Source organism: Hevea brasiliensis, chromosome 4, assembly GCF_030052815.1.
Source record: "Hevea brasiliensis isolate MT/VB/25A 57/8 chromosome 4, ASM3005281v1, whole genome shotgun sequence".
Classification (NCBI taxonomy): Eukaryota; Viridiplantae; Streptophyta; class Magnoliopsida; order Malpighiales; family Euphorbiaceae; genus Hevea; species Hevea brasiliensis.
The window spans coordinates 30,015,994-30,029,853 of NC_079496.1; positions in this window are offsets into that span (position 1 = coordinate 30,015,994).

Sequence of the window (13,860 nt, forward strand, 5' to 3'; positions counted from 1 at the left end):
TTAGATATGAGTGAGGAGACATAAAATAATGAAATACAAGAAAAGAAAATACAAGAAAAACAAAGGAAAAATAATAGCAAAGAAATGTAACCAAGTTAAGTGAGCCGAGAACCCTAGTGATGGGTGATAGCACCGGGAAGTCGCGGCGTGGACCGTTGACTAGCCCTGGACCGCGGGGAACCCTGGAAAATATTTTTAGGACTTAAATAAATGTCTATTGAAGTATAAATTCCATTAGAAATATCAAAGAAAAATTAATTAATTAGTACAAAGAAAAGTGAGAAATCGAAAAACAAACAAAACCCAGTGTTACCGAAAAATCGGGAATGCAACCCGAACAGGGGCATTGTGGTCATTTGACACCCCAAGTTGTCTTTTGACCTAAATTTCCATAAAAAATACATGATATTACACTTGGAAAATATAATGAAAAATTAAATTAGTGGTGCATAATGTAAATAACAAAAATGGAGAGTTAAATGTGGGAAAATGAAAGTTAAGATTAAAGTAATATTAGATTAAGCTTAGTGCTCCACTCACCCATCAAAGTGGACCACTAACTCACCATTTGGACAGCAGATTCAACTTCATCTTCAAGCTCCCGAACTCAGCCAAAAATGGTGAAAAGAAGTCCACCATTGCCATCCACCTTGAATGCTCCATGCATGTGAGATTCAAGCTTCTTTCCTTCCACTTTCCTTCATTAAAAGTTGTCCATACACCTCGGGCAGTAGATAGGCAACAAGAAGACCAAGTTTTGGAGAGATTTTGAAGAGTTTCCAAAGTGGTAAGTTTTTGTTTTTTATTATTGTTTCATTAAAGTTTGTAAGGATGTTATGGGTACTTGAATTATGGAGAGATTTTTGAGGTTTGATATTTAAAGGGGGATGTGTACTTTTGGCAGCCATGGAAACTCCTTGAGGATAGTTTATTCTTGCTTGTAAATGGTAGATTAAAGGGTTGATTTAATGTTTATGTGTGTAGGAATTAATTTGGGTGATGTATACTTAGTATATGTGAATGTGTACTTGAATTTGGAAGCTTGGAAATTAATGGACTGTAATGTATGAATCGGCAGCTTGGTTTGGTGAACCATAAAGATGTTATTTCATGTTTGGTTTATGGAATATTAATGTTGAATTATGATAGTTGTTATGGCAGCTTGGGTATATGTATGATGGTGTGAGGTTGGACATGTAAATGAGCTAGGTTAAATGATTGAATTGTTGTAATTTGAGCTTGAAAAATTCTGTGCTAAATGGTGCATATTGAGGGTGATTGTAAGCTGCCAAAATGACCAACAATATGTTGTGAATTATGTTTAGGTTATGGTACAAACCAGAATTGGCATGAATATGTAGTTTGGTAATTGTTAAAAGTGTCCTTTGATGAGTAATGAACAAAATGCAATAGGGCAGTTTATGTTTTAGACCTAGAACCTTAAGTGTGTGGCTCCAATTGGTATGAGACTAATTGAAGTTGAAACTAGGCACAAAATGTGCCAACTTTCATGAGGGAAGCTTACCAAAATTCTGCTTGTAAGGTAAATTGAAAAGTGACCAAATCTGGATTAGTGCAATTAAGGCCTGAAAATTGACTATTTGGGCAGTAGTTAGTTTTTAGACCATAACTCACTCAAAACAGTCCAATTGACCTGAAATTTTAACCATGAATAGTTAAGACATATATCTACAAGTCTTATGAAGACACCAAAGCTCAGAAATGACCATATGCAAGTCAAACAGCTTGCACAAGTTCGGGTCCAAAAATTGGCCGAACCTAAAATGACCTAAAGTGACCAATTTTGATGCATTTTGACTAGCAATAGTAAAATGACCATAAGTTGGTCTACATAACTCAGAATGACCTAAAATTTTGGCCCGCATGCAATAAGACATAGATCTACAAGTTTGTAGTTTCGACCAAAACCCGAAAACTGAGGGAACTAGGTCATCCGGCTAGGTTAAACTAGTATGCCGGAATCCAGCAAATTGCAATAAAATGCAAAATACATGGAAATGAATTGGGTAACATGTACCAACCCAAAAAGGCTATAAATATGACATATTAGTAACATTAAAACCTAATTTACCTAGAATGGATCGAGGGTCGATATATTAGGTTGACTAAGCAAATAATAGAATTCAGTGAATTAATTATCAAGCATTATCGTTAGAGACAATTTAAATGAGTACTGAAATACTTCAAATTGTGTTTCTCAGTTAGCAAAAACTCAGGGAAAGGGAAGGAAACACTGAGTCAAGGCCAGGAGACAATTATCAGAGGTTTGTGCACAACAGTTATTTCTTTTGAATTTTTCAATTGAAATAAATTATGACTATTGGTATATTATTATTTTAAATTGTGGAAATGTGTTTGAATGTATACTTATTGTTTGTAAAGCATTGTAAATGGTTTGAAACTGTGAAAAATTGTTTGAATGATATTTGATGGATGCTTATTGATTCAAAAGCATTGTAAATGGTTTGAAACCATAGCTATCATGTATATTGATTGTATTCCTCGCTAGTTTGTCTAGTGGGACGAATTGAATTCCCCCTCTGGCTGAAGTGTTGAGGTGTGTGCCTGTTTAGGACGAATATAATGAGTACTCATATTATTGCTAGCTAGCTATGTTATTCCTCATTAGCCATCGGCTTTTGGGACGAATTGAATACCTCATTAGCCATCAGCTTTTGGGACGAATTTAACTTTGGAACATGATTAAGCTGTGTGTGATTTATTGATATGTATTGTGAGATTGTGAAATGGAGTTTAAATTCTTATTGACATTCACTGTCTTTTGAATTTAACTATATTTTGATTATTGAGATTTAATGTGATATTGTGAAATGGAGTTTAAATTCTTTATGACATTCATTGTCTTGAATTTAACTATGGTTTTACGTATCCACTATTTATATGATTTATGATATGTGATTTAAAGTTGTATTTGGTTAATGTTGTGCACCACTGAGACATTGTCTCAGCGATAGCTTTTTATTGCTATCGCAGGTAGGCAGACTGACAGGGCAGCAGACTAGGCTGCTAGTACATTCAGCAAGAGATCATCGAGTATATTGAGTATACCATATTTTGCATTTTGTATTGTAATGTATGTTCACTGTATGTATATAGTGTTTTTGGTTTTGAGCAGTTGTAAATTAAAATTGTACATTGAAGTTGTAAAAATAAATTATGAGTTATTTTGGCTTGTAAAATTTGTACTGTATTTCTTTTATCTCAGCCTTAAAAAAATTATTGTGGATTTGAGTTGAGAAACATATTGTGTTGATTAAATGTTGGAGTTTGAGGTTGAGAAATATATTTGAAGTGCATTTTATAGGTTTTTGAAGAACTGTTTTATTCAAAATACAGAGGGCACTCTGTCAAAATTTTTACAGAAATTACCACTAATTCAAATGTATTAGCTGTTTCACTTCAGTTCAAAAAAATTTTAACACCCGTAAATAGTGCTCACCACTGTAAAAATAAGTAAGAAAAGTTTTAAAATCCCTGGTAGTATATTTAATGGGTTATCAATAGACGAAGTGGGTAATTCATTAGGCATACTACGGGATCATCTTATGCCTTACAGAGGGGTAGGGTGTGACAAGTATACTAGCTCCTAGCCTTGCTTCACCCTTAGCACCTCCTAAACCATGCTTCGCTCCTCATGAACCTATGGAACCAAAAGAAGAGGAGGAGCTTTTGCTTCAAATAATGAAGCAAAGTGAGTACAACGTTGTTGAGCAGTTAAGGAAGACACCTGCTCGAATTTCACTGCTGTCACTGATTTTGAGCTCAGAAGTGCATCGCCAAGCTTTGCAGAAGATTCTGGGTCAGGCCTTCGTTAACCCCGATATCACACTGGGGCAATTCGAGAAGATAGTGGGACAAATTCAGGCATCCAGTTTTGTCACTTTTTCAGAAGAAGAGATAGACCTTGCAGGCTTAAAGCACACTAAAGCTCTGCATGTGACAGTAAAATGTGAAGGTTACATAGTTGCCAAGGTCCTCATTGACAATGGATCTGCGCTAAATGTCTTGCCTAATGCCACCTTGGCTAGGCTACCAGTCCACTAGTCAAACATACGTCAAAGTGCTATGGTGGTAAGAGCTTTTGACAGCACAAGGAGGGAGGTACTGGGAGACATTGACTTGCCACTCCAAATCGGTGCATGCACTTTCAACGTCACGTTCCAAGTAATGAGCATTGAACCTGCATATACTATGTTGCTAGGGAGGCCTTGGATCCATTCAGCAAATGTTGTACCTTTAACCTTACATCAGAAAATTAAGTACATCATGGACGGCAGGATCATCACTGTAAAGGGGGAGGAGGCCATGCTGGTCACCAAGCCGCAATCACTTCCTTATGTGGAAGCAGCTGAGGAATCTTTGGAAAGCTCTTTCTAGGCTCTTGAATTACAAGAAACCACCTCAAAAAATGAAGGGGCTACTGCTATGGTAGTGAAGGTGATGCTGAAGAACGGATATGAGATAGGCAAGGGGTTAGGCACTACATTATAGGGGATTGTCGAACCTATACCAACTATCCAAAAAGTTGGCCATTGTGGTTTGGGTTATGAGGAAGACGCCCTCATGGATGGACGATTCTGGATGAGAAGTATGCTTCGGGATCAGAGATTTGATCAGAAAATCGGGAAAACAAAGGTAGTCCCGAAAATCACGGAGGTCTTCACCAAGTCGGTCATTGAAAATCCAGTGGATGCTGAAGAATCACCCGATGAACCATCCATTGATGTCATCCATCTCGACTCCTTGTATGAAGCCCTGATCTCGCCAATAGCTGAAGGGCAAGAACTAGACAACTGGACAGCAGAGGACATCCCTATACTCAATTTCGAGTAAAGTACTTTTGGTTATCTACACTTGATCATTTCGTCCATGGTGACAAGTGTAATATTGTAAATGGACCCTTTTCTTATGATGCAAATATTAATGGATTAATAGCGCATTGTACATTCAATTCTCTTTTCCTTGTTTCTTTTGCCATTTTCATAATATATTCCACTTTTGTTTCTTTAGGACCATCCATCAATTAACATCTAATAATTCAATAGACTCAGAAATTCCTCTGGTTAATTTTGAAATCCCCATAACTGCCATTACTTTAAGTGATTCTGAGGAGGAACTCGCAGAAGAAAGGGATGAGAGAGATGAACCATCCCTAGTGCCTTGTGGGGACGAAATGTACATTATAAATCTAGGCACGGAAGAAATAAAAAAGGAACTTAAGGTTGTGGGGAGTGGAGAATTAGAAGATATGGTCAGTTTGCTCAAAGAATTCTTGGATGTATTTTCATGGAGCTATGATGATATGACCGGCTTAGACCCCCAGATTGTGACCCACAAAATTCCCTTAATTCCCGGGACGATCCCAGCAAAGAAAAAACTAAGAAGAATGAATCCTGACACGCTACTCAAAGTTAGGGATGAAGTCAAAAAGCAGTATGATGCTGGGTTTCTAGAAATAGTCAAATATCCTCAATGGATAGCTAACGTTGTCCCGGTAATGAAGAAGGACGGGAGAGTCAGAGTGTGCGTTGATTACCGGGATCTCAATAAAGCAAGCTTAAAAAGATGATTTCCCTCTCCCACACATAGACGTGCTAGTAGACAATGCTGCAGGATTGGGCAGATGTTTTTGTATCGATGGGGCATCCGGGTATAATCAAATCCCCATGGATGAACAAGATAAGGAGAAAACTGCTTTTATCACTCAGTGGGGGGTATTCTATTATCGAGTCATGCCATTTGGCTTAAAGAATGCAGGCGCTACCTACCAACGCGCTATGGTCACATTATTCCACGATATGATGCACAAAGAAGTGGAGGTGTACGTGGATGATATGATAACCAAATCCAGAGAAGGAGAAAGCCATGTACAAGTGTTAAGGAAAGTGTTCAAAAGGCTTAGAAAGTATAAGCTTAAGTTGAACCCCACCAAATGCGTGTTCGGAGCTAGATCTGGGAAGTTGTTGGGATTCATAGTGAGTGAGAAGGGAATAGAAGTAGATCCAGACAAAGTTCGAGCCATTCAAGAGATGCCATCTCCAAAAACAGAAAGGGAGGTGCGCAGTTTCCTGGGGAAGCTGAACTACATCTCGAGATTTATTTACAACCTCACTGCTAAAGCTGAGCCTATCTTTAGAATACTCCGAAAGAACAACACCACTCAATGGGATTCAATTTGTCAAGAGGCTTTCGAGAAAATTAAGCAGTACCTGTCAAATCCGCCGATAATGGTTCCTCCGGTGGCAGGTAGACCATTGATTCTATACATGGCTGTCCAACAGAATTCAATGGGATGTGTTTTGGGGCAGCATGATGATACCGGTCGAAGAGAGAGGGCTATTTATTACCTGAGCAAGAAGTTCAATGATTGTGAGTCAAGGTACTTTTTCCTAGAGAAGACTTGTTGCGCGTTAGCTTGGGCGGCAAATCGGCTTAAACACTATATGTTAAATCATAAGACATGGCTCATCTCCAGGATGGATCCTATCAAGTACATATTCGAAAGCCCATTTGTGCCGGGAAGGATAGCGAAATGGCAGGTCATACTCTCTCAATATGACATTGTCTATATGACCCAGAAAGCAGTGAAAGGCAGCGTAATCGCCGATCTTCTAGCAGAGAACCCTATCCAAGATTATGAAGCCTTGGATTTCAAGTTCCTCAATGAGCATGTTAATGAAGTCGACGGTGAGGAAAAAGAACCAACTGATGTATGGGAAATATATTTTGACGGAGCTATTAATTTGTCTGGTAATGGAATTGGAGCAGTGCTGGTATCCCTTGACGGGAAACACTTCCCGATAGCTATCAAATTAAGGTTTGAATGCACCAACAATGTCACGGAATACGAAGCCTGTGTAATGGGTTTATAAGCTGCCATCGAGATGAAAGTTAGGAAGTTAGAGGTATATGGTGATTCAGCCCTGATCATCTATCAAGTCAAGGGAGAATGGCAAACTAAGGATCCGAAATTAATCCTATATCAGAAGTACCTATTGGAGTTGATTAAGAAATTTGAAGAAATCTCTTTCACTCACCTTAGTCGAGACAAGAATCAATTTGCAAATGCCTTAGCCACCCTGGCTGTAATGGCTCAAATGGAAGAAGGGCAAGCGACTCAAGTATTGCGAATCAAAGCAAGGAGTGAGCCAGCATACTGCTTCATGATTGAGGAAGAAACTGATGGTAAACCTTAGTATCATGACATCCAGGTCTATATCAAAACTAGAGAATTCCCCCCTGGGGCAAGTAGAAACGAAAGGAGGATGATCCGGAGACTAGCTTTGGGATACTTCCCCAGTGGCAAAATTCTATATAAAAGGAGCTTCAACGGTGAATTATTGAGAAGCGTAGACGTAAAAGAAGCAAGGAGGACCCTTTTCGAGACTTATGAGGGGAATTGTGCAACTCATGCTAATGGGCATATGATGGCTAAGCAAATTATGAGACGGGGATACTTCTAAACTACTATGGAAAAGGATTGCATTGAGTACTTTCGAAAGTGTCATAAATGTCAAATCTATGCAGATCCGATAAATGTCCCGCCTCATCAACTGTTCAGCCTCGTCTCGCCATGGCCTTTCACAATGTGGGGAATCAACGTGATTGGTCCCATCAATCCCAAGGCATCCAATGGGCATAGATTTATCCTGGTAGCTATTGAATATTTTTTTAAATAGGTCGAAGTGACATCATATGCTCACATCACATAGAACACATTTCTCAAAATCCTCAGAAATAATATTATATGCTGATACAGCCTCCCGAGTGAAATTGTCACTGATAACGCCAATAATTTGAATGGTCCAAAGATCCAGAGATTATGTGATCAATACAAGATTCGACATCTCAATTCCTCACCATAACGTCCCTAGATGAATGGAGAGGTAGAAGCTACAAACAAAAATCTCAAGAGAATAATTCGGAAAATAACGGTCACCTATAGAAACTGGCATGATATGCTTCCCTACGCCCTTCATGCATACCAGACCTCTGTGAGAACATCAATTAGGGAAACTCCATACTCACTGGTATATGGGATGGAAGCTATTCTACCTATCGAAGTAGAAATCCCTTCCCTAACGATTCTGAAGGAATTAGGGATTGATGAGTTGGAATGGATCCAATCAAGGTTGGACCAATTGAATTTGCTAGATGAGAAAAGGTTAGCGGTGGCATGTCATGGGCAGTTGTACCAGAGAAGAATGGCTAGGGCATTTAATAAAGGCATTTGCCCACGCGAATTTCAACCAGGAGATCTCGTCCTGAAAAAGGTGCTCCCAAATCAAAACGATGTTCAGGGCAAATGGTCGCCAACCTATGAAGGACCCTATGTGGTTAAAAAGGCATTTTCTGGTGGGGCCCTAATCTTGACCCACATGGATGGTGAAGAATTTCCAAGACCCGTGAATGCTAACACTGTCAAAAAGTATTATGCCTAAAAAAAAAGAAGGGTGAAAATCCGAAAGGACGCCCTAACAAAATGTGGGAAAGAAGGCAAAAACCCGGAAGGGCGCTTTCTGTAAAATGAGTGAAGGGTGAAAACCCAAAAAGGCACCCTGAAAAAGAAAAGGAAAGAAAAATCAAATCTAAGGGCAAAAACCCGAAAGGGCATCCTTAGGACCAGAAAATGGAGAAATAAGAGAGGTAACAAGGGACCAGGAATGGAAATGAACCATCACGGCATGAATCTTTATCAATAGAATACTTGAAATAATGGCAGTTAAGAGACTACAGAGTCAACTACAAGGAATCTGTGAGATCTATCCTTGTACCCTTTTTCTTTGAAACTGTACCTTTATCCCTCAAATCATAATAAAGTCCTCCTTTCACTTTGATCTATCTTCTTCGCACATTTACGTATTAATTTATCTTTTTGCTTTATCTTTCCCGAATACTCACGCTCTAACATTGTCTTTTTCTACCTCTTTATTTTATGCGCTATTGATCTATTAGAATTTTGTCATAAGTTTAGGATTTGGATATTGATAACCTTATGTACTTTGCTATGAGATTTGTAGGGAATGGCAGAAAAAAAAAAGAGGTCAAAACCTGGAAGGGCGCTTCTAGTCAGATGGGTGAAAGGGAAAGTGAAAACCCGCAAGGGAGCTTTTCACAAATAAGAAAGTCAAGAACAGAAAAAGAAGTCCTGGGAAGTGAATGGAAAATGATGGGTTAAGCCTTGCAACTCGTCTTCCATTAATCGTTCATCTTCAGGATCCTGTTAAGTACACTTCGTCGCGAAAGAACTTCTCGTGTCAGGTTAGGCTTACTTTGTAAGTTGATTTTAATTTCCAGCATTTAAATTTCTATTATCAACCTCTGGTTCCTTGATCTAAGTTGATTTTTAATTTCCTGCATTTAAATTTCTATCATCAACCTCTGGTTCCTTGCTTTGTAAGTTGATTTTAATTTCCAGCATTTAAATTTCTGTTATCAACCTCTGGTTCCTTGATCTAAGTTGATTTTTAATTTCCAGCATTTAAATTTTTGTCATCAACCTCTGGTTTCTTGATCTAAGTTGATTTTTAATTTCTCGCATTTAAATTTATGTCATCAACCTCTGGTTCCTTGATCTAAGTTGATTTTAATTTCCAGCATTTAAATTTCTGTCATCAACCTCTGGTTCCTTGATCTAAGTTGATTTTAATTTCCAACATTTAAATTTCTGTTATCAACCTCTGGTTCCTTGATCTAAGCTGATTTTTAATTTCCAGCATTTAAATTTCTGTCATCAACCTCTGGTTCCTTGATCTAAGTTGATTTCTGTTATCAACCTCTGGTTCCTTGATCTAAGTTGATTTTAATTTTTCAGCATTTAAATTCCTGTTACCAACCTCTGGGTCTTTGACCTAAGTTAGTTTTATTTTCCTGACCTTAATTTTGAGTTCCAAAGTTTTAATACCCAATCGCCCAAAATATAGGTCTGAATCTTTATATAATTCCTACACGGGAAAATTTTTCCCTTCAATAGAAATTATGTAAAGAGGGGCAGCTGTCGACACCATAGCTTGGCCGATCCCCGAAATTAACAGACTTTAAAATCGATCCCCAGCACCAAGTCTCCAGGACGCTCACTTCATTACCAATCTCTCTTCAAAGAGACCAAACCAACGCCAAGTCTCCAGGTCGCTTAATTCATTACCGATTTCTCAAACCAATTATCGAGTCACCTCGCCAGCCGATCACATTTCTGACCTCCGTTTTATAAATATGGTGGATAATCGTTAAATGAAGTTAAGGTTTCAATCCGGTCCGATCTCCGTTGTGGATAATTGTTTAATAAAATTAAGGTTTTAATCCAGCTTGATGTTGCTTCCGATCTTAAGTGTTCAAATCAGGTTTCCAATTTTAATAATCTTAAGTCCCGTGCGGTGTTTGTTCTCAGCCGATCTCATGCTTACAATGTTTTTCCGACCTCTTATACTTAGATTAATAATCACTTTTAAGTTTGATGTTCTAATTGGTTCAGACAGTCAGGTGCTTGTACAAGTTAGATACTTTTCGATCACATCCAGCCATTGAACAAAAGAGAGAATTTCATTTCATTTCAAAATAAAATATAAGTCATTTGGTTGGAGGATCACCCCCAGCTTGTTCTACATTTTGCTCACCCTTTCTATCTCCCTCAGCTTCCTCCTTGCTCTCCTCTTCGTCTTGGGGAGCCAGGTCCACCATCCAAGAAAAGTCCTCCTCGGGATAATGTTTCTTGAGCTCGGCCAAAAGGTCCCCGTGGGCGTTCACATAAGCACCGGCCTCCCTCGTCACTGCCTCTTCTTCTTTCGCTCTAAGTTCTTCAGTGAGGCGAGCGACATCAGCAGCTCGGAGCGCCTGAGCTTCTTCAAGAACATGAGCCTGCTCGGCCAATTTATCCTCATAGAATTTCATCCCCCCCTCAATTTCAGCTATATATTCCCGGGCGAATGAAAGTTTGGCTCGGGCGGAAGCTACTTCCTGACCCACCTTCTGGATCTCCTGCTTCAAATGATGAGCCTTTTCCCTAATGATGTGCTGGTTCACTAAGCTCTCCACGCTCAAGCTCATCGTCTGGGTCAGGATATCATCAATATTGCCCAGGGTCAGCCTGTCCCGATCCTCCTGGAGGCATATGGAAGCTCCCAGAACCTTTGCCGAACCTGAATTCCCCCGAACAGATTGGTTCTTCTCCAGGGAGTGATTCAGAACCTGAGCGTCGTGGGAAAGGGTCCTTGAAGTTGGTTAGGAAGGACCCCCTTCCACACTCGAAGCAACTGGTGGAGGTAATGGCGGCTCTTCTTATCGAGGAGGAGACTGAACCACTTCTACTTCAGGGATTGGCGGTCCCAAAGGTCGGGACGAGCCTCCCTACATCTCCCCTGGATCGCGCCTTGGCATCTGTGAGGCCTCGGCGTGCTTCATCTCCCGCACATTCCTAGAGACCTCTCTCTTCTGCTTCTGTCTCTTTTTGGAAGCCTCCCCGCTCGCCATACCTACACAAAGAAAAAGTTAGTGAGTTCGCTAAGGCCCAGAGATCAGAGATGTAGAAAATACCGGGGCCGAGGTTAGAGAGCTTAAGCCTGCGCTCTTCGTCTGTAACCAGCCACATCATCCAATGATGCAGCTTGGCCATCACCGCATTTAAACAGGAAAACTTCTGATTGGCCGCCTGATCCTTTAGCTCCATTACCATTGCGCCCTCTTCCCTACTCAGGGTGTTGTGCTTCGAGAGTGATGGGCCTAGATGCAACTAGCTACATGGGAAACCCTTAAAACCATTTGGGATCTTGCTTCTCAGAATAAAAAGCGATTCTTCCAATTCTTCAGCGAGGAGGGCAGATTAGTAAAGAGCCCACAGTGCGGTTTCACCTGAAAGAACCAGTACTCGTCGTCCTTTTGACGAGTTAACCTATGTAGCTCGAGGAATACCTTCGCTGTAGGACTAAGTCCCTTAGCTCAACAGAGGCCTCTGAAGGCTACCAGGATCCGCCATGAGTTCGGATGTACTTGGGCTATACATACTTGGTGGAATTTCATAACGTCCTTAAAGAAGTCATTAAGAGGAAATCACCGCCTGGCTTTTAATTGCTCTTCGTATATCATGATCATATCAATTTCTTCGAAGAAATGATCGACTCGGAGATCGCCATGGCATTTGATAAGCTCGTATGAGTCGGTCCGAAGATTGTATTCTTGGCTAATTGTCTGCAGATCGCTTTCTTGAAGGATGGATGGTAGCTCATCCACGGAGAGTCTCTCTCTCCCTGAGGAATGCGTTCGTCTTGAGGGTACCGCTTGACCACGGGCTGAAACAGAGGTGGTAGGAGGTTCAGATTGCCCGATTGGTCCGACCACCTCAACCTCATCTAACGACCACGAGACATGAATGGAAGGGGGGCTCGTCGCTTTCTGACCCTCAGCGCCGCTCATTTTCAAAGAAAAGAGAAAATTTAACTAAAAGAAAGATCAAAACCCTTTCCGGAGTGTGATCGGTGTCGAAAGAACTTGAAAAAATGAGAGAATTTTAGAATCGCTCGTGAGATGCTGAAAATGACATAGGGGAGTAACTGGCTGACCCATCCCCTAATTATACCCGTCTGAGCATTTAATTCTCACAGTATCCCAAGCGGCACATCAGTTAGCGGGATTCACTAGTTTTTCTGACACGTCGCAAAAACATTCTAGAAATGCCATAAATAAATAAGGGGAGATCGGCTAGTTAAAGATCAGCGAATTGAGGTAGATGTTCAGAATCACAGATCGGCTAAGGGCTATTCAGTTAGGAATCGGATCGAATAAACACATTTAGAGATCGAAAAATAATCAATGCAATAATAATAAAATGATAATTGTCAAAATAAAATTTCATTTCCAAAAGGTCAGATTACATCATGTGGGCGATCTCTAGAGATTGGATTACATTAAGGTCAGATTACATCATGTGGGCGATCTCTAGAGATCGGATTACATTAAAGGTCTGATTACATCATTTGGGCGATCTCTAGAGATCGGCGGTACATCCTACCTAATAAAGACCTATGTCAAAGCCTAGTCTCGTGGCTGAATCAAAAGATATATTTGATCAGGAAACCAGCTATCAACATCGGATAGATGTACAGCTCAGATGGGGTAACTATGACTCTCGTGAGGATAGGAGAGGTCATCATAAATGTTATCACTCGGAACCGAGCTGCTATCGGGACACCCGATGTGGTGAGGAGTCAAGTGAACTTCGAAGGGCAGTCACCAATGATAAGAGGGAAATTAGCAGTCTTCTCGCCTGAAATCAGTTCGTCGATTATATCAGTCGATCGACTCGAGATGAACACGATCGATATTCTCGATCTGGATCGGTAAATTAGTCCAGTTCTCTCACTGTCATCAGAGGTAGCCATCGTGATTTTCTGATCACCGGGGTCGTAAATTTTCAGTCAATAAACAAAGTGAACAGTCGGAAAAAGATCAAAAGCAGCTGCCATGGCCGGGATTATTACTGGAGCAGTTAGAACAGGAAAAGCGAGAAGCAAAAAGAGGAGAAAATGAAATGCAAAAAGGATTTCCCGTTAAAGGTATATATATAGAGAAGGTCTGAGCATTTATTGCTAGTGGAAAACAAAGCGGATGCCTCGGTAACTGAAGGAATAAATGCTTTGACTGAACTAGCTCGGATAGAAGAGAATATTCTGGAATGGGAGAGATCAGGAGAGGGGCCCGGCATGAGAGATCGGAAAAAGATCATATTAGGAAGATCGGAAGGGATGGGAGATCGGAAAGCAAGGAGAGAATAAGATAACTTCTAATAACTGTTGTCATAATCAGAGCCGAGGTAGTTAAAGCGTTGTA